At 44.6% G+C, this 21,607-nt stretch overlaps 1 pseudogene; it reads right to left on the bottom strand.

Moving 5' to 3' along the window:
* Window positions 1-306: 306 nt before the first annotated feature.
* LOC147095336 (putative G protein-coupled receptor 139) overlaps window positions 307-21,607 on the bottom strand; it is a 59,865-nt pseudogene continuing 38,564 nt past the window's right edge.

Genomic DNA, 21,607 nt, shown 5'->3' with positions numbered 1-21,607 from the left:
TTCCCCTGATGGACTTCGCAGGGTTTCTTGAACCAAGGCTGATCTAACCTGCAACAGCAGCAGAAACGCGTAAAAAAAGAAATCCTGACTGAGACGGCAGAGAAAGTAATTCAGAAAAGTAAAATTCGGTCTGTCAAAGCGAATCAGGTGAAGTGAGGCTAATATTTTTGATTTGAAATATTTCGTGAACCGCTTGATATTGTTGAAAATTGTATAAGAAAGCGGGATTGGATGGACAGAAGCAGTGGGTGGCAGCGAAATATGACGATTCGTTGGTCTCGGGGCCTGATTCTTGCTCGGGGGGTTTCATTGATTGATATTGGAGAGGTTCACATGCTCAAATGATGTCTTTTTACCGTTCCAGAAGGTCGGATTGTCTTTTCTCCGGAGAATGTTTGAGCTGCAGAGGACAGAATTCACAGGGTTTGTCGACACAACACACGTGGAGTAAACAACATATTTCAATGTTAATTAAGCACAATTCAATCGACCTCTTTGGCGATTCCCAGTCTCTGAAGGACATCAATGAACGAGTTGTGGTTTTGCTACAAAAGTTCATCACCAAAACCTGATTGAACAGAGACGCCAGTGGGGCTCGAACCAGAGTCCATTAGCACCACAGAGCTGATTACACGTCAGCTTTTTGAATCCGTGAGTTTGATCTTCTTTGTGGGTGAACGCGATACTTGAAGATACGTTTAGATGATTTCCGTGTAAATTATTTACATCTGCGTCTTTTCCCAAACCTTTTACAAACGCATAAATGAGAGGATCAGACACATCGCTCCGAGAAACTCGTCCGCTGAACATTGTATTTGCTGCATCACAATAAACAATACCTTGTTATAAATGTTCGGCTCATTAGTTCCCCAGTGTCAGAGGAAGAATTGTCTTATTAGCTCATTTATTTCATATAAGACACAAACACAGGTCTTATGTTTCAGAAGCAACTCACAGATTGACACTGAGATAAACGCGGCGGGAGATGCAGACAGCATCTGGACACATGGCGAGGTAGACAAGCGAGATGGATCAACATCAAATGACCTCAGACTGATTTGGCTCCGTGGCTTAGTTGATCAAAGCGCATGTCTGGTATAGTAGGGAGGCCTGGATTCGATTCACAGTGGAGGCCTGGGTTTAATTCACAATCGAAGCCGTTTTTTCTCTTTCTGACCCTCCGGGTGTGAGTTTCTTCTCTTGTGAAAGGACCACAATCCTTTTAAATGTAACTGCGGCTGCACCAGTTCCCTTCTGGATTAAGGCTCCAAATATTGTAGGTATTGGGTCGAATTCCACCGCTGTCATAATTTCTGGCGGTGCTGATTTTGGCCTCTTCACCAATAATCCATCTTTTCTAAGCTGAGCTGTCGATGCCTTTGCTGTGGCCAGATTAAGACTACAGCAACTTATGTGTGGTACCGTGATCGTATAGTAGTTAGTGCGTTGTGGCCGCAACAACCTCGGTTCGAATCCAAATCACGGCGCAACTCGCTTTATCTTACATAGAAACATAAAAAATAGGAGCAGGAGTAGACCATTCGGCCCCTCGAGCCTGCTCCGCCATTCAATGAGATCATGGCTGATCATCTAAATTCAATACCCTGTCCCTGCCTTCTCCCCATATCCCTTTAGCCTCAAGAAATATATGCAACTCCTTCTTGAATATATTTAATGAACTTGCCTCCACCGCGCTCTATGGCACAGAATTCCACAGGATCACCACTCTCTGGGTGAAGAAATTCCTCCTCATCTCAGTCCTAAATGGCTTACCCCTTACCCCTTATCTGGCCACCGGGAACATCCTTCCTGCATCTAGTCTGTCCAGGCCTGACAGAATTTTATAGGTTTCGATGAGATCCCCTCATCGAAGTAGTTGACTCAGAGACTAGGGTCCTGAATTTAAATAAGGTGGTATGAGACTCGAGTTGGCTAGGATGGACTGGGGAACGTTACTTAAAAGGTTGACGGTGGATAGGCAATGGCAAACATTTAAAGATCGCATGGATGAACTACAGAATTTGTTCATCCCTGTTTGGCATAAAAATGAAACAAGAAAGGTGACTCAACCGTGGCTAACAAGGGAAATTAGTGATAGCATAAGATCCAAGGGGAGGACATATAATTTGGCCAGAAAAAACAGCAAACCTGAGGATTGGGAGCAGTTTAGGATTCAGCAAAGGAGGCCAAAGGGATTAATTAAGAGGGGGAAAATAGATTAGGAGAGTAAGCTTGCAGTGAACATAAAACTGACTTTATAAAGCTTCTATAGATATGTGAATAGAAAAAGACTGGTGATGTCAAGCGTAGGTCCCTTTCAGGCAAAATCAGGGAAATTTATAACGGGGAGCAAAGAAATGGCAGACCAAATAAATACATGCATTTGTTCTGTCTTCACAAATGAGGACACAAGTAACCTCCCAGAGTTGTCGGGAAACATAAGGTCTAATGAGAAGGAGGAATTGAATGAAATCAGTATTTGTAGGGAGATGGTGTTATGGAAATTGATGGCATTGAAGTCCGATAAATTCCCAGGGCCTGATAATCAACATCCTAGTGTACTTAAGGAAGTGGCCCTAGAAATTTTAGGTGCATTGCTGGTCATCTTCCAAAATTCGATAGACTCTGGAACAGTTACCATGGATTAGAGGGTAGCTAATGTAACCCCATTATTTAAAAAGTGTGGTACAGCGAAAACGGAGCATTATAGACTGGGAAGCCTGACATCGGTAGTGGGGAAAATGCTAGAGTCCATTATAAAAGATGTAATTGCAGGCAACTTGGAAAACAGTGGCAGGATCGGACAAAGTCAACATGGATTTACAAAAGGTAAATCATGCTTGACTAATCTACTGGAATTTTTTGAGGATGTAATTGGTAAAATTGATGAGGGAGAACCAGTGGATGTGGTATATTTGGACATTCAGAAGGCTTTTGATAAGGTCTGGCATAAGAGAATAGCGTGCAAAGTTAATGCACATGGGATTGGGGGTAAGGTACTGACTTGGATAGAGAACTGGTTGGCAGACAGGACGCAAAGTGTTGGAATAAGCGGTTTTTTTCCTGAGTGGCAGGCAGTGACTGGTGGGGTACTGCAGGGATTGGTGCTAGGACCCCAGCTATTCACAAAATATACAATTGATCTAGACGAGGGAACTAGTTGTAATATCTCCAAGTTTGCAGATGACCCAAAGCTGGGTGGGCGTTTACGCTGTGAAGAGGGTGCAGAGAAACTCCAGTCTGATTTGGACAGGTTGGGTGATTGGGCAGAAGCATGGGAAATGCAGTCTAATGGCCCAGAAATTCGGGTCGGAGGCTTCCTGCGGGTGCAAGCCTCCAACCTGCACTTACCTAGCGCGCCGGCCGTTGTGCTGTGGGTCCGCGTGTGATTCCGATCCTGGGCCTGCTCCGACTGCCGGTGAGCAGTGCTTGCGTATCCCAGTGGTGCAGTTAGTTCAAAGAGTTCCCAGGGATCACGTGGGCCATGGAGAGCCAATGGTCGAAGGGAATCTGTATTCATAGATTTGACAGGAAGACCTGTCAAATCTATGAATACAATTCAGCCCCAAAACATAACTAAAACTTCAAATAAATTTAAAAGAATCCATCATATTTTTAAAATAACTATATATTACATAAAATAAATATTTTAAAGAATAATTAACATTTCTGAAAAAAATAATTGCAGTTTCTAACGGGGCTAAAAATAAACTTACCTCTCCTTAAATTATTTAAAATAATAACCCTGTGGAAAAAATATTTTTATGTTACTTAATTCACCACTTACCTTGTTAACAGCAGGCCTTCTGACTGGAGCTGCTGGAGATTTACACGAAAGGTAAAACCTGCAAAAAAAAATGAAGTTCCAGGCATACACGCGTTCATCCTGTGATACAGTTCCTTTAAGGGAATGGAAGTTCCGTTATCCCACGCATGCTGAATGCATGCACGAAACCGACACTTTTGTTGGGCCAACGCATGAGTACCCAGCGCGTACTCACCCGTGGGGACCCAAAGTTCCGGTCTCATGTGGATAAAGGCAAGGTTATCCACTTCGGTGGCAAAAACAGGAAGAGCGATTCTTATTTGAACGGCAATAGATTGGGAAAAGGGGAACATAAGAAGTGCAATGAGACCTGGGTGTCCTTCTGCACCAGTCGCTGAAAGTAAGCATGCAGGTGCAGCAGGCAGTTAAGAAGGCAAATGGTATTTTGGCCTTCGTAGCGAGAGGGTTTGAGTACAGTAGCAAGGTGGTCGTGCTGCAGTTGTACAGGGCCTTGGTGAGACCACACCTTGAGTTTTGTGTGCAGTTTTAATCACCTTATCTGAGGAAGGATGTTCTTACCATGGAGAGAGTGCAGCAAAGATTCACCAGACTGATACATGGGATGGCAGGAATGAGGTATGAGGAGAGATTGGGTCGATTAGGCTTATATTAGCTAGAGTTTAGAAGAATGAGAGGGGATCTCATTGAAACTTATAAAGTTCTAACAGGACTAGACCGACTGGATGCAGGAAGGATGTTTCCAATGGCGGGGGAATCCAGCACCAGGGGTCACAGTCTAAGGATAAGGGGTAAGCCATTTAGTACTGAGATGAGGAGGAATTTCTTCACTAGAGAGTGGCGAACCTGTGGAATTCTCTGCGACAGATAGTAGTTGAGGCCAATTCATTAAATATATTCAAGAAGGAGTTGGATATATTTCGTAAGGCTAAGGGATCAAGGGATATGGGGAGAAAGCAGGGAAAGAGTACTGAGTTTGGATGATCAGCCATGATCTCATTAAATGGTGGAGAGGGCTCCAGGGGCCGAATGGCCTACTCCTGCTCCTATCTTCTATGTTTCTATGTTTCTATACAGGTATTGCAGGTTACTCTGGTTGTGCTTATCTTTCATTCTCCATCTATGAGTTGTTTCTGAATCCGTGAGTTTGTGCTGCTTTGTGACTGAGCGGCAGACTTGTAGCTATGTCCTGCTCTCGCTCCCAGATTGACAATTTGGAAAATGTGGAGCAGGCCGCTGTAAACAAGCGGATTTACATATTTACCTCACAGTTTCCGCACACCTGGGACTGTATTCCCGCTTTTATTAATAAAATCGCAGGTTTATTGCGGTGTACTGGACACAAGCTCGGTGCAGAGTTTTTGACAGTTATTATTTTAAATCTGCTGCAATGTCGCCAAACTGAGGGAAATGGGGATTTTTGACTAAAGAGCGGGGGCTCATCCGGGATTTGTGTCCTCGCCTCTCGCATTTAAATCAGTGGATTTTTCGGTGCGAGGATCATACCGCTAGACGCCATCTTTCAATGTCTCCGTCTCTCTATCTTGCCTCTCTGTGCTTTCCACTGATGGACGTCTCAGGCTTCCTTGAACTGTCAAGGCTGATCTAACCTGCCACACCAGCAGGAACGGGTCAAGAAAGAAATAATGACTGAGACGTCAGGGGAAGTAATTAAGTAAAGTCAAATTCGAACTTTCAAACCGAACCTGGTGAAGTGAGGATGATATGGTTGACTTGAAATATTTGGTTTACCACTTGCTAATGCTGCACATTTTATAGGAAAATCGAGATTCGACGGTGAGAAATAAATCATACCGTTTCGTTTACCAGCGGCTCGTTGGCCTCGGGGTTGAATTCTCGCTTGGGGGGTTTCATTGATTGATATGGGAGAGGTTCCCAGGTTCAAATGATGTCTTTTTACAGTTGCAGAAGGTGCGCAGATTGAAGCTGACATGTTAATTGTTCACAACTCAAAACGACCTCATTGGCGATTCCCAGTCGTTGCAGGACATCAATGTGGTTTTGCTTCCTCACCGACACCTGATTCAGCGACTCTGGCGAGATCGAACCCACAACCTTTTAATGACCACGCCAGCCATTACACTAGAAGTCCAATGCGTTATCCATTGCGCCACAGAGCCGATTACACCGCATGCTTCAGAATCGGTGAGTTTGAGCTTCTTTGTGGGTGACTGGGAGACTTGAAGATATATCTGCATGATTTCCTTGTAAATAATTTCTATTTCCGTATTTTCCCGAAGTTTGTATAAACGAATTCATGAGAAAATCAGATACATCGCTCGGAGAAACTCGTCCGCTAAAGATTGAAAGTTGACAGTGTTTATTGTGAGCGGATTAGATTTATTCAGAGGCACATCTGGTATAAAAGTAGCCGCGATCCGGGTGTGATTCGAACAGGTGGTCTTATCGATCTGGAGTCAGGCGGGTTCCTGAAATCCTGTTGCATCTCAAATACCCCCATACAAAGGCTCTTCCATTATAGAGTGGTACTTTGAGACACCACGTCATCAATTCTAACTGTGTGAGACATGGAGGCTTTCAAACCCCCGCCGGCTCCCGCGGGGTGTGCGACAACCATGAGAAGCAGCATTCCCCTGATCAGCGCTCATATTCCGCTCGCTTCTGCGGCTTCCTGCCGGTAATCTGCAACACATCCAATTGCAGAGAGAGGGCGCAAAGAATCATCAAGCAAAGAGGCACGGGCTCAAAATCCAAATTAGAGGGGCAGAATCAGAGCGACAGTTAATATTCTGGGGTGTGGACTTCGGTCAGAGCTGCAAACAAATAGGTGTAAGAGAGAGAGAATCTACTTCCTGTGGTGAGAGGGTCCAGCACAATGGGGTGAAACCGTAAAATTGGAGCTCTCAAGTCAAGAGATGTTGTAAGGAATTGCTTCTTCACACAGAGGAAGTCTTGAACTCTCTCCCCCAGAATGCCGTTGAGGCTGGGGTTCAACTGGCAATTTCAAAATTGAGATTGATGGATTTGTGTTAGGCATGGATTTGAAGATTCATGTAATCATCGCAGGTAGATGGAGTTAACACACAGATCAGCCATGATCTAACTGAATGGCGGAGCAGGCTCGATAAGCTGAATGGATTCCTCCTGTTTCTGTGTTCCTATGAGTGTAACATGGCATAAATATAAACAGCTGTAAACATACGTTGCAATTTATTCATATTTAACCGTAAACATATCCGTGCCATGTGCAACTATGCAGTTGTCAGGGAACAACGCCCAAAGCTACTGTGTGGGTTTCCTGTGGCTCTCCTGCCTCCCTCTCCCGTTCCTCCCACATGCTGCCAGTTTTGTAAACATTGTTTTAAATCTGCTGCTCTGGGCCAGTGCATTCCACAGTCTCACAATCCTTTCTACAAATACCGTTTCACTGCTTGACTTCTCTGTTTATTAGTTATGAATTATCTTGAGGTGCAATGGTGGCAGTTGTGACGTCAGATTAAAAGGCGGCATATTGAAAACACGTCAGGGGTCACAGTTCCTTTTGCACAGAATTGAACATCAATCATTCAAGGTGCAACATTGTATTTGCTGCATCACAATAAACAGTATCTTGTTATAAATGTCGAATCATTAGTTCCCCAGTGTCAGAGGAAGAATTGTCTGATCTCCTCATTTATTTCATGTAAGACACAAACACAGGTAGTCATTCAGTATCAACTCACAGATTGACTCTGCGATAAACGCAGAGATACAGACAGCATCGGGGCACATGGCGGAATAGACAAGAGAGATGGATCAATAGAAAACGGCCTCAGACTCCAGCAGGCAGTGACAGATAGCTGATAGTTATCAGTGAGCGGTATAAAGCCGGCGTGATTTGCCTCCGTGGCTTAGCAGGTCAAAGCGCCTGTCTAGTAAACAGGAGGTTCTGGGTTCGATTCCTCAGCGGGGCTTTTCTTTTGTCTTCATAACGCTCCAGTGTGAGTTTCTTCTCTTGTGAAAGGGCTACAATCCTTTTAATTGTAACTGCGGCTGCACTTGTTTCCATTCTGGATTAAGGCTGCGGGGCGTGGGTCGAATTCCATCGCTGCCATAATTTTTGGCGGTGCTGATTTTGGCCTCTTCACCAAAAATCCATCAGTTCTAAGCAGTACGGTGCGTGACTTTGCTGTGCTCAGACGAGAAACCTAGCAGCTGATGTTTGGTGCCGTGATCGTATAGTGATTAGTATTTTGCATTGTGGCCGCTGCAACCTCGCTTCGAATCCCAATCGCGGCACAGCTCGCTTTATATCTTCTGTTCTCTGCAACTCCTGCGAAAAGACCCCAGCATAGCAATCTTTACTACTTGAAACAAATATTATTTTGTTGGCGGTGAAAACCTATTTACTCCTTCAAATCCCCACACTCTCACATGCCTGAGCTTGATACTCCATAATTCAAACCCGCCTCTTCGCCCAGCTTTTGCTTCCTTCCACAATCCGTAGCCCTCCTTCACTTTCCTCCTTCCATTTCATTGTAACTTTCCTGCGGAACTACCTTAATCTAACATTCACTTTCAGCTACTTACGCCGTTAAGTTTTCTCTGCTCCCACCGCTGTTCCGGAGGCACAAACTGAATTGGCGCTTTGAAACCAGTCGATAAATTTAGACCCGCGGGACCGCTCAACAGACAAGAACTGCGAAAGCAGGGCCGGCCTTTGGATCCAAAGAAGCCCGATTGTACACGAAATTTCCTTGGGAAATCAAGTGAAATGGGGAGGCAAACTGTAGAACTGGGTGTTGTTTACCTGGTTGTTGGCGCTTTTCCCTAAACATTTGAGGAGCGGGATCGACAGGAAGCGCTACATAGCTGTGAATGAGGGGTGAAATATGCAATTTTGGCAAACTGGTTATCAAAAAGGACAATGGACGCTCAGGAGATAACAGACAGTGTAAGGGACATTCCGGATGTAACAGACAAGGTAAGGCAAGCTCCGGATGTACCAGACAGGAAAATGAACACTCTGGATGTGTCAGAGTGGTGAAGGGGCGCTCCGGGTGTACCAGACAGGGAAATGAACACTCTGGTTTTATCAGACAGGGTAAGGTTCGGTCCGGATCTACCAGACAGCGTAAGGGACGCTCCGGATGTGTCAGAGAGGGCAAAGGACGCTCCGGATGATCGCGAAAGGGTAAGCGTCGCTCAGGGAGTATCAAAGAGGGTAAGGGGTGCTCAGGAGGTATCAGAGAGGCTGGTAGATGCAGAGTTAGAACTTTCTAATCTTTAGATTTTTTAAATATCAATAAAAGCAACAGTTGAATCCGGATGTAACAGATGTTATGCCGAATGCCACGTGGGGAAAATGAAAAGGTAGAATGGGGTCGGACTGGACATTTGGCAGCGCTCAGCAATACATTTATAACTGTCACAGATTCCCCCACCCAATACATTAATAATTAATATAGATACACCTAAATATATTTGTTACGAACAGATGTGCAAAAGCATTTACATCTAACATAATAGCAACTCACAAATACATTTGTATTAACATGGACACACCCAAATATAGTTACAACCATTACAGGTGATAGGTTGCAAAAAAATACTTTAAGTGATTGCCTTTAAAGCCATGATAGTTACATGGAAGTTTGCATTGACCTTCCTCCAAATTGTTGGAGAATGGTTTGGGGCCTGACCGATTATTTCTTAGGCGGATTGGAACAATTTTTGAGCGCAAGCCCAATATCAGATGTCGACGTTAAAAAGGGACTCATGCAGGACCTTCGCAAATTTCAATCTACAATCGCCAAAGCGAGATTTATACCCCCAGACTAAAGAGTCACTCTGTCTGGAATACAGACCCAATCAACTGGTTATCAAATGTGAAATCAAATGGATTTGTCATGTATTGTCCATTGCATTTTGGCTGATTCAGGCAAGCAGAGTATTGGAGACAGCAGTTATACATACCCAATACCAATGCTCTGTCAAGTGTGCCCGCAGTTCCATTCCCGTTCCAAGCCCTCTTGTTACTGTCGATGACTTGCCCGTAATATGCTTGGAGAACCATAAAAATCGCAGTACAGCACTTCCCACTGTCGCTTCCTATAAATCTCGGCCCAAGATTTTAACCAGTGCAAGGTTCATCAGCTTGAGCTACTGTTTAATTCATTCTCGGCATTAACTGTGCTGTTCCTTTAACATGTCCCAATACACGGCATCTCCAAATTTGTCGATTGCACCTCGAGGGCACTTTTCATACGTAAACATGCAGCATCTGCCGGAGAAAGATTGAATTTCAGAGGTTCCAACTGCAATTGGTCAATCGATATCACCTAGACGATACAGACGTAAATCTCTGCGCTTCTCTGCTTCAGTGATATCTTGTTTCACAGCGATGGGCAGTTTACGCTCTCTGAAGCAGCAATCATTGCTTTCTACCAGCAGTGGGCACTTGGAGAGAGCGGGGACGGACAGGCGGCCTGAACGTTGCTGCTGTCGCGGTCGCACTCACTCGGGGAGCTGGGGAACAGTAAACAAACTCATGGGTTTGTTGCCGCTTCTGAAATGCGGCGCCGAACTGTTGATATTAACCGAGGCATCGTTGCAGGAACCTGTAATTATCTCTCACACTGTCGGTATCTCTGTAGATTTTGAGTGTGTACAGAACTGTATAGAGAAAAGGAGAATACCGCGCGGCTGTTAATGTATTTTATTGATCTCTACCTACAAAAGATGATTGAACCGGGGACCTGTTATACTTTAGATGGAAGTGATAACCGCTTCACTTTGGAAACCGCTGCTCCCTAAATAATTATTGGAACAATTCGGAACAGCAACTGCCTTCTATAAATACTCTTACCCTGCGACACCGTTTCCATTACACGTTGACGAGATAACTTTTATAAATCTGTTTATTCTATTAATTACGCAAAACTCATTAAAATGTATTAAAAGTTTGTTTTAATCACCAATAATCAACCGACAACTGTCTGTTTCGGACACAGCGAAATACATGGTTGACGAGTCACAGGCAAAACTTTAAAAAGCTTTTTGTGTTTTGCATGTGATGCATTTTCATCCGTTCTCATTTTGCAGACTGTTATTTAGGAGTTGGGTAATAATGGACAATGGTTATGACACCAGGACCTGGTGCAGCCTTTGTTAAATTCACCAGCTCGCTAACACATGAGAGTAACTCCTGCTGCACTCGCTCATAGAATCGCAGCCAATGCTCCTCAATTAAACAACATTAAACAATGCCCCTGCGCACCCGCACTATTAAACAGCCTGAAATGTGCAAGTAAATGGGCACGGATAAATCGAAGCTGTGCTATGCGGGTCTAGTGGCACAATCGGTCAATATGCGGTATTTAGAGGTCCTGTGTCAGGCTCGGGGAATGTCGGGGCTGTGAGTTCGAATCTCATTAAAAGCAACTAATGTTTTTGCGGTGTGATTTTTCCACCGGAGCAGATGGTACAATTGGTGTTTTCGCAAATTATCTACGTATTCGCTGTCCCACGTGGGCACTTAGGTTCCTCTGGCCCACCTTGTTGCAATAACGGATGCAAGTTTTAAAGGAGCCTTTCAGTCTTACTTATTGACAGGAGGGAAGGTGGGTCCAGTTTTAACTGCCAAACCAGCAATTGTCAGGGAAAGAATAATGTGCAGGGAATAGATTCGTTTTCAACGCAGTGCCTTTTGCACAAACGAGAAGATGTTTAAACTCACGGGTTATCTGCACATGTTTCTTACATCATGTTGAACACAAACAACGATTCACCTGAACAAGGACGCAAGTTATGTACAGACAATCGCCCAAAGTCCACATCCACAATTATAGATTCATTTAACCACCGATCTTCAACATTGCAGGAGCGGGCTCGTCCATACAGGATGTTTACCATTGTCCTGATGGATAGTATCACACACATACTTATCGTCAAACTTTCGACAAAATCTCAGCTTAATTTCAGAGTAGGACCATGTGCCTTCGTTATATAGAGAGTACATCGGGCTCTCGGTGTCTCTCAACGTGACATTGTCACTCAGATAACCATAATTTACAATGGGACACGCAACTTGTTGGGTGACGTTAAGTGGGTACAGGACCACACACAAACAACCATCAAACTGACAATTCCCCAAGTGAGCCTTAACCCATTCAGACACAAATGGTCCCAGGGCTGTGCGGGCCAAGTCCAGCGGCCAATTCTGGTTGAATAAAGCTCGAACGATATTCCGTACTAATTCATTCAGAATCAATTGCACATTTTGGCAACGGCTGGCCCACGCTGCGTAGCTTACCCACTGCAGTGTTAAATTATCCAATGCACACCAGGACTGAACGGGTATTCTGGTTGAAATTAATTGAGGTAGTGGATAGAATCTTCCAGTCCTCCGTCATCACAATCTCGGGCGCCCCTCCCTTTTTTCAGCCTGTGTCATCACCAGTAATTGATGTCTAAGAACCTCAACATCCTTCGAATTTAATAACTCCGTGTCGACCCCTATGGATCGCAAGATAGTATCAAACAATGCCCTTTTCTGTTGCTGCCAAGAGGTGAACCACGTCTTCTGAAAAGATGCCTCATTTTTAATATTATCCGAGCACTGTGGGTACGACTGAACAACCGTGGTAGAATTGGGAATAAAAGTAAAAGTGGTCATTCTTAACTGAGCATCTAGAATAACACAGATTGGGTGATTAGTTGAACCTGCAGAGGGCCAGCCGGAAGCCCCACAGCCTGGTCACCCACCCCTAAGATTATCATTTGCTCAATCCATCCGACACATTGTGGGAATGTGCTCAATGTCAATTGACAGATGCCCAACCATGTTCGTATAATGTCAAGGGCAGTCACTCTCACCTCACCTCTGGAATTCTGCTCCTTTCTCCATGTTTGGACCAAAGCTGTAGAGGTCGAGAGCTGAGTGGTCTTGGCGGAACCCAAACTGGGCATCAGTGAGCAGGTTATTGGCAAGTAATTCCCGCTTGATAGCACTGTCCACGACACCTTCCAGCACTTTGTAGATGATGCAGAGTAGATTGGCTGGGTTGAATTTGTCCTGCTTTTTGTGGCCAGGACATACAGGGGCAGTTTTCCACATTGTCGGATAGATACCAGTGTTGTAGCTGTACTGGAACAGCTTGGCTAGAGGTGCAGCTAGTTCTGGGGCACAAGTCTTCAGTGCGATAGCCTGGATGTTGCCGGGGCCCATAGCCTTTGCTGTATCCAGTGCGCTCAACCGTTTCTTGACATCACGTAGAGTGAATCGAATTGGCTGAAGGCTGGCTTCTGTGATGGTGAGGACCTCAGGAGTAGGACGATACTTATCATCCACTCGGCACTTCTGGCTGAAGATGATTGCAAACGCTTCAGTCTTGTCTTTCACACTCACGTGCTGGGCTCCACCATCTTTGAGGATGGGAATATTCATGCAGCCTCCTCCTCACGTTATTTGTTTAATGGTACACGACCATTCACGACTGGATGTGGCAGTACTGCAGAGCTTTGTTCTGATCCGATGATTGTGAGGTCGTTTAGCCCTGTCTATAGGATGCTGCCTTCGCTTTTTTGCATGAATATAGTCCTGTGTTGCAGCTTCCCCAGGTTGGCACCTCATTTTCAGGTACGCCTGGTGCTGCTCCTGGCATGCTCTTTATACACTCCTTATTGAACCAGGGTTGGTCCCCTGGCTTGATGGTAAAGGTAGAGTGAGGGAAATGCCGGGCCATGAGGTTACAGATTGTGGTGGAATACAATTCTGCTGCTGCTGAGGGCCCACAGCGCCTCGTGTATCACCAGTTTTGAGCTGCTAGATCTGTTCTAGAATCTATCCCATTTCGCATGGTGGTAGTGCCACACAACACGATGGAAGGTGTCCTCCGTGTGAAGGCTCTGTCTCCGCCTGTTCTGAGTGAGCAGCCATCTATCAGCTGGAAGATCCCTGGCCTGTGCTGAGTGAGCTACCCTCTTTCATCTTGTGTAGTACTGAGCCCCACACACACAGAGCAGGAAGAGCCCAGGCTCCATCTGCTCCTGTGCTGCCCTCCATGACACCGAGCCGCTCTTGGTGATGGGCAATTAAGCCCCCACACAGTGTTCATTCCGTGCCCTTGCTACTCTCAGTGCTTCTTCCAAGTGGTGTTCAACATGCAAGAGTACTGATTCATCAGCTGAGGGAGGGTAGTATTTGGTAAGCAGTAGGAGGCTTCCTTGCGCATGCTTGACCTGAATTCATGGGACTTGGAGTCAACGTGGAGGACTCCCAGGGCCATTCCTTCCCAACTCTGTACCACACCTAGGGACGGTGATGGAGGAGTTACTGCACTAGTCTGTGGGACAGCGCTCCCCATTTTGACACAAGTCCCCAGATGTTGGTGAGGAGGACTTTAAGGGTTGACTGGGCTTGGCATGCCCTGTCCATGGCCGATGCCGAGTGGTCCGTCCGGTTTTATTCTTATTATTTTGTTTCGTTGCGGTTTGTTACAACTGAGCGACTGGCTAGGCCATTTCAGACGGCAGTAAAGAGTCAACCACCTTGCTGTGGGTCACGTATAGGCCAGACCAGGGAAGGGTGACAGATTTCCTTCCCTAAAGGAGATTAGTGAACCAGTATCGACAGTTTCATGGGTACCATTACTGATACCATCATTTTTTTTAATTCCATGTTTATTTAATTAACAGAATTTAATTTCCCAGCTGCAGTGGTGAGATTTGAATTCATATCTCCGGACCATTAGTGCAGGCTGCTGGCTTACGAAACCAGTGAATTACTACTATGCTACTGTTCCCGATCACTCACACTCCGTGAGCCCAGGCGACGGTCCACACCGATCTCCCTCCTATAGGTCCGTCTTCACCCGCTCACTGCGAACCCGTGGTGCAATGGCAGCGCATCTGAATATAGATCAGAAGGCTGCTTGTCCGTATCACGTCGAAGTCGCAGAGTTTTCACATTAGCCTTCACCTTTCTGACGAATATCCTGTTCAGTGTTGGTGCAAAAAACATTTTCTGAGGTCAGTGCTCCTTTTCTGTTACTTTCGATTTACACACAGTTTTGTTGAAGCATTTCTATTTCATCTGGGAACAATGTTTAAGGGATGTGGTTTGTTCATTGTTTTTACAATAACTCTGTATCCCAGTGTGAGAAGTGAAGCACAAACCACCCAGCCTGGGGCTCGCACCTCCTACAGAGACTCCTTTTACGGATGGTTGGTTAAATCGTGCAGCGATAAGAGCAAAGTTGCTGGTTCGATTCTCGTATAAGAAGTTTGTTTCTGACATTAACGGATTTTTTAATATTCAACATCCAGACTTTACAAAAACAAAATCCACAGAAACTGTCACGGGGAAATTATTTTGAATAACATCCATTGCACCTTTGCACTGGGGCAGAGAAACACATCTTTCTGTTTATTTGTCTTTCTTCAATTTGCTGATAAATGTTTAACTGGCGGCCTGTTCCCGTTAATGGCCACAAGCAGTAACAGACAGACAGAGCATGTCTGACTGCCCTGAGATGTGCAAAAGGCATCAGTTTAAGACAAATCAGGAGATGATACTTCGCAAGCATACACCTGTATGGGTAGAATTGAGAAATACTAAGGGGAAAAAAACATTAGTGGGAGTGGTATATAGACCTCCCAACAGTAAGGCAGAGGTTGGGGATGGCATGAAAAGGGAAATTAAAGAAGCGTGCAATAAGGGCACAGCAGTCATCATGGGTGACTTTAAACTACATATAGATGGGGCCAACCAAATTAGTAACAATACTGTGGAGAAGGAATTCCTGGAGTGTTTACGGGATGGTTTCCTGGACCAATATGTCGAGGAACCAACCAGAGATCAGGCCATCTTAGACTGGGTATTATGTAACGAGAAAGGATTAATTAGCAATCTTGTTGTATGAGGCCCCTTGGGTCGGAGCGATCATAATATGATCGAATTCTTCATTAAGCTGGATAATGAAGTAGTTGACTCAGAGACTCGGGTCCTCAATTTAAATAAAGGAAACTACGATGGTCTGAGGAGCGAGTTGGGTAGGATTGATTGGGGAATGGCACTCCAAGGGTTGATGGTGGATAGGCAATGGCAAACATTCAAAGACCAAATGGATGAGCTACAGAATTTGTTCATCCAAGTTTGGCATACAAATAAAACAAAAAAGGTGACTCAACCGTGGCTAACAAGGGAAATTAGGGATAGCATAACATCCAAGGAGATGACATATAAATTGGCCAGAAAAAGCAATAATCCTGAGGATTGGGAGCAGTTTAGGATTCAACAAAGGAGGACAAAGGGATTAATTAAGAAAGGGAAAATAGAATATGAGAGTAAGCTAGTGGGGAACTTAAAAACTGACTGTAAAAGCTTTTATAGATATGTGAAGAGAAAAAGATTGGTGAAGTCAAGCGTAGGTCCCTTGCAGTCTGAATCAGGGGAATTTATAATGGCAAACAAAGAAATGGCTGACCAACTAAATTCATACTTTGGTTCTGTCTTCACAAAGGAGGACACAAATAACCTCCCAGAGATGCCGGGGAACATAGGGCCTGTTGAAAGTGTGGAACTGAAAGAAATCAGTATTTGTAGGGAAATGGTGTTAGGAAAATTGATGGGACTGAAGGCTGATAAATCCCCAGGGCCTGATAATCTACATCCCAGGGTACTTAAGGAAGTGGTCCTAGAAATAGTAGATGCATTACTGGTCATGTTCCAGAACTCGATAGACTCTGGAACGGTTCCCATGGATTGGAGGGTAGCTAATGTTACCCCACTATTCAAAAAAGGTGGTAGAGAAAAAGTGGGGTTTTATAGATCAGTAAGCCTGACATTGGTAATGGGGAAAATGCTAGAATCTATTATAAAAGATGTAATAGCAGAGCACTTGGTAAGCAGTGACAGGAGCGGGCAAAGTTAACATGGATTTCCAAAAGGTAAATCATGCTTGACTAATTTACTGGAATATTTTGAGGATGTAACTGGTATAATAGATAAGGGAGAACCAGTGGATGTGGTGTATTTGGACATTCAGAAGACTTTTGATAAGGTCCCACATAAGAGATTAGCGTGCAAAGTTAAGGAACATGGGATTGGGGGCAGGGTATTGACTTGGATAGAGAACTGGTTGGCGGACAGAAAGCAAAGAGTTGGAATAAACGGATCGTTTTCTGAGTGGCAGGCAGTGACTAGTGGGGTACCACAAGGATCGGTCCTAGGACCCAGCTGTTCACAATATATATTAAGGATCTGGACGAGGGAATTGGATGTAATATCTCCAAATTTGCAGACAACACAACGCTGGGTGGGAGGGTAAGCTGTGAGGAGGATGTCATGAAACTCCAGTACGATTTGGTCAGATTGGGTGATTGGGCATAAACATGGCAAATGCATGATAATGTGGATAAATGTGAGGTTATCCACTTTGGTGGCAAAAACAGGAAGGCAGATTATTATTTGAATGGCAATAGATTGGGAGAAGGGGAAGTGCAAAGAGACCTGGGTGTTATTGTGCACCAGTCGCTGAAGGTAAGCATGCAGGTGCAGCAGGCGGTTAAGAAGGCAAATGGTATGTTGGCCTTCATAGCAAGAGGGTTCGAGTACAGGAACAAGGATGTCTTGCTACAGTTGTACAGGGCCTTAGTGAGACCGCACCTTGAGTATTGTGTGCAGTTTTGGCCGCTTTACCTGAGGAAGGACGTTCTTGCCATGGAAGGAGTGCAGCGAAGATTCACCAGGCTGGTACCTGGGATGGCAGGAATGACGTATGAGGAGAGATTGTGTCGATTGGGCTTATGCTCACTGGAGTTTAGAAGATTGAGAGGGGATCTCATCGAAACCTATAAAATTCTGTCAGGCCTGGACAGATTAGATGCAGGAAGGATGTTTATGATGGCCGGGGAGTCCAGAACGAGGGGTCATAGTCTAAGGATAAGGGGTAAGCCATTTAGTACTGAAATGAGGAGGGATTTCTTCACCCAGAGAGTGGTGAACCTGTGGAACTCTTTGCCACAGAGGGCGGTGGAGGCCAGTTCATTAAATATATTCAAAAAAGAGTTGGATATATTTCTTAAGGCTAAAGGGACCAAGGGATATGGGGAGAAGGCTGGGACAGGGTACTGAATTTGGATGATCAGCCATGATCTCATTGAATGGCGGAGCTGGCTCGAGGGGCCGAATGGCCTACTCCTGCTCCTATCTTCTATGTTTCTTTGTTTCTATGTAAGAAGATTTCAGTGAACACTCGAGAATGTGCTCCCCGTATTTATCATAACCTGGATGAAGGAATCGAATGTTGTATATCTAAATTAGCAGATTACAATGATATCGGAGGTACAGAATGTGTGGATGGAACAGAAAGTTAAAAAGGGACAGAGGCAAGAGGGAATTGAGGGAGGGAAAATCAAGCTCCTATTTGTGAACTCTATTCCATGTTCTTTCAATTATACTTGTCTTCATATGAAGACATTTTTCTTAAGTTCTCTCCTCTATGGCCTGGCTCTAATTTTAATGTTATGAGCTATTGTCCTATTGTCCCGAACCAACTAGAAACGGTTTTCTCTCTATTTACCCAATAAATTGCTTACAAATCCCCCCAAAAGACCTTAATCAAACCACCCGTTAACCTTCGACATTCTAGGAAACACAAGCCTAGTTTCTGTAATCTCTCCTCATAATCTAACTCTTGGGGCCCTGGTAACATTCTGGTAAAAGGCCAGCCCGAGCACCTAGATCGACAATGTTGCAAAAGAACAGTCAGCTTCAGTCGGCGAAAGCAATTTACTTATTTCCATTGCATCATGTAAGGGACTATTTTGAAACGGGCGGGTGTAAACCAGCTCTGATCGTCTTGGAGACATTGTCATTCAATCGGTCGAACGCCCCGAGTAAAAATCGAACTGGTCATTTTCCAATAAACAACAAGATCAACACCTGAGCCAGGCAGCGTATCCATTAGGCCATGCGACCACTGACTGATGCTGATTGTATCGGGTCCGCTTTAGTTATCAGTGCCAATGTGTTCCATGTATAATATCATTCTTCGTTGAGCAAGTGGGACCTTCATCTTCCACGTCACCAGAAAACCGACAACTGAACTAGTAGTATTGGAAAGTGAGGTTGTTCTTGAGGGGGCAAAGACATAATCCATTTGTTCAGAGTTGAGGAGCAAAAAGAGTATGAACACTCTATTGGTGTTTTTCTATATGCCTCCAAATAGTGAGAGGGAGGGAGCGGAGCAAATCTGCAGGGAATTCGCAGATATATGCAAGAACGAGAGCTGGGATGTTGGGGGACTTTAATCACCCAGATATCGATTGGGATAATGCAAGGGTAAAGTGAAAGGAGGGGGAGGAATTTCTGAAATGTGTTCAGCAGAATTTCCTTGACCAATATGTTCTTGCGCAAACAAGAAAGAGGAACCAGGGGTCACAGTCTAAGGATAAGGGGTAAGCCATTTAGGACTGAAATGAGGAGGAACTTCTTCACCCAGAGAGTGGTGAAACTGTGGAATTCTCTGCCACAGAGGGCGGTGGAGGCCAGTTCATTAAATATATTCAAGAAGGACTTGGATATATTTCTTAAAGCTAAAGGGATCAAGGGATATGGGGAGAAGGCAGGGACAGGGTACTGTGTTTGGATGATCAGCCATGATCTTATTGAATGGTGGAGCAGGCTCGAGGGGCCGAATGGCCTACTCCTGCTCCTATCTTCTATGTTTCTATTAATTGCTCGACCTGGTTCTGGGGAGTGAGGTGGGCCAGGTCTGCCTAGTGTCTGTGGGAGAACACTTGGGTACTAGTGATCATCGTATCATAAGAGTTAGATTAACAATGGAGATGAGCAAGGAACATTTTAGAGTGGAACTTCTAAACGAGAATAGGGCTAACTTCAATGGGATGTGACAGGATCTAGCCAGCATAATATAGAACAAAAGACTGACAGGAAAAACTGTAATGGAACAATGGGTGATCTTTAAGGAGGAAATGTTCCAAGTACAGGCTAAGTACATTCCAACAAGAGGGAAGGTTAAGTGAAACAAAGCAAGGGTTCCTTGGATGACGAGGGAGATCGAGAAAATGATGAAACAAAAAAGGAGGGTGTATGATGCATGTCAGTGAATTCTTCAAGGGAGAACCAGACAAAATACAATAAGTTGAGAGGGGATGTGAAGATGAAATTAAGATTGGCATAGAGCGAATATGAGAGTAGAATGACGTGAAACATAAAAGGGAACCCAAAAATCTTCTACCAGCATGTAAACAGTAAGCGGGTAATAAGAGGTGGTGTGTGGCCTATCAGAGACAAGGAAGGTGATGTATGCTTAGAAGCGCAGGGCAAGGTAAGAACTCTCAATCAGTACTTTGTATCGGTGTTTACTAAGGAGGTGGATGCTGAAAAAATATCGGTAGAAGTGGAAAAGTTAGAAGCAATGGAAGTGGTGAAAATTGATAGACAGGATGTACTAGATAGGCTGGGTATGCTTAGAGTGGGCAAGTCGCCTGGTCTAGATGGATTGCATCCTAGGCTGCTAAGGGAATTGGGGGAGGAGGTATCAGAAGGGCTTGCCATTATTTTCCAATCTTCCCTAGATGCGGGAGAGGTGCCTGAGGATTGCAAATTGGCAAATGTGACACCACTGTTCAAGAAAGGTTGTAAAGACAATCCTAGTAACTACAAGCTGGTCAGTTTAATATCAGTGGTGGGAAGAGTTTTGTAAACAATAATGAAGGAAAAATTTAACGGGCACTTGGAGAGGTTTAAGCTCGTTAAGGAGAGGCAACATGGATTTGTAAAAGGTAGATCGTGTTTGACTTATCTAATTTAATTTTTTGATGAAGTAACAGAGATGATCGATGAACGCAATGCAATGGATGTCATCTACATGGATTTTCTGAAGGTGTTTGACAAAGTACCACGTCGAAGGCTGGTTAACAAAATTGAGGCTCAGTGACTAGGTGGGTCAGTGGCAGCATGGACAAGGAATTGGCATAAGGACAGAAAACAGCGAGTTGTGGTAAATGGTTGTTTTTCAGGCTTGAGGATGGTAGACAGTGGTATTCCCCAAGGTTCAGTGCTGGGGCCACTGCTTTTTTTCATATATATGAATGACCTGGATATTGGAATACAGAGTATAATGTCTAAATTTGCTGATGACACAAAATTTGCGGGTGTGGCAAACAGTGATGATGATACCAATCGACGGCAACAGGACATAGACAGGCTAGCAGAATGGACAGACAAGTGGCAGATGGAATTTAATAAAGAGAAGTGTGAGGTGATGCATTTTGGCAGACGGAATTATGAGAAGCAATATACACTTAATGGCACAGATTTAAAGAGTGTGCAGGGACAGAGGGACCAGGGAGTTAATGTGCATATGTCCCTGAAGGTGGCAGGACATATTGAGAGAGTGGTTAACAAAGCATAGGGGATCTTGGGATCATAAATAGAGGTATTGTGTACAATATTAGAGAAGTTATGCTGAACCATTACAAAGCGCTGGTTAGGCTACAACTGGAGTATTGCGCCCAGTTCTGGACACGAAATTTTAGGAAGGCTGTGAAGGCACTTGAGAGTGTGCAGAGGAGATTTACCAGATGGTTCCGGAGATGGGGGATCTTAGCTACAAGGACAGTTTCGACAAGCTGGATTTGCTTTCATTAGAGCAAAGGAATTTGAGGGGTGATTTGATAGATGTGTACAAGACTATAACGAGTTTGCATAGGCTGGACGGGGAAAGGCTGATCCCACTAGTTGATGGTACCAGGATTAGGGGTCACAGATTTAAGGTTTCGGGAAAGTGATACGGGGGGATGTGAGGGAAATCATTTTTAAGCAGCGAGTGG

This window comes from Somniosus microcephalus, unplaced genomic scaffold (assembly GCF_052327205.1).
Source record: "Somniosus microcephalus isolate GS21.2 unplaced genomic scaffold, FLI_Smic_1.0 unresolved_chr1, whole genome shotgun sequence".
In the NCBI taxonomy this organism is placed as follows: domain Eukaryota; kingdom Metazoa; phylum Chordata; class Chondrichthyes; order Squaliformes; family Somniosidae; genus Somniosus; species Somniosus microcephalus.
This window is presented reverse-complemented; position numbering and strand designations above follow the sequence as displayed.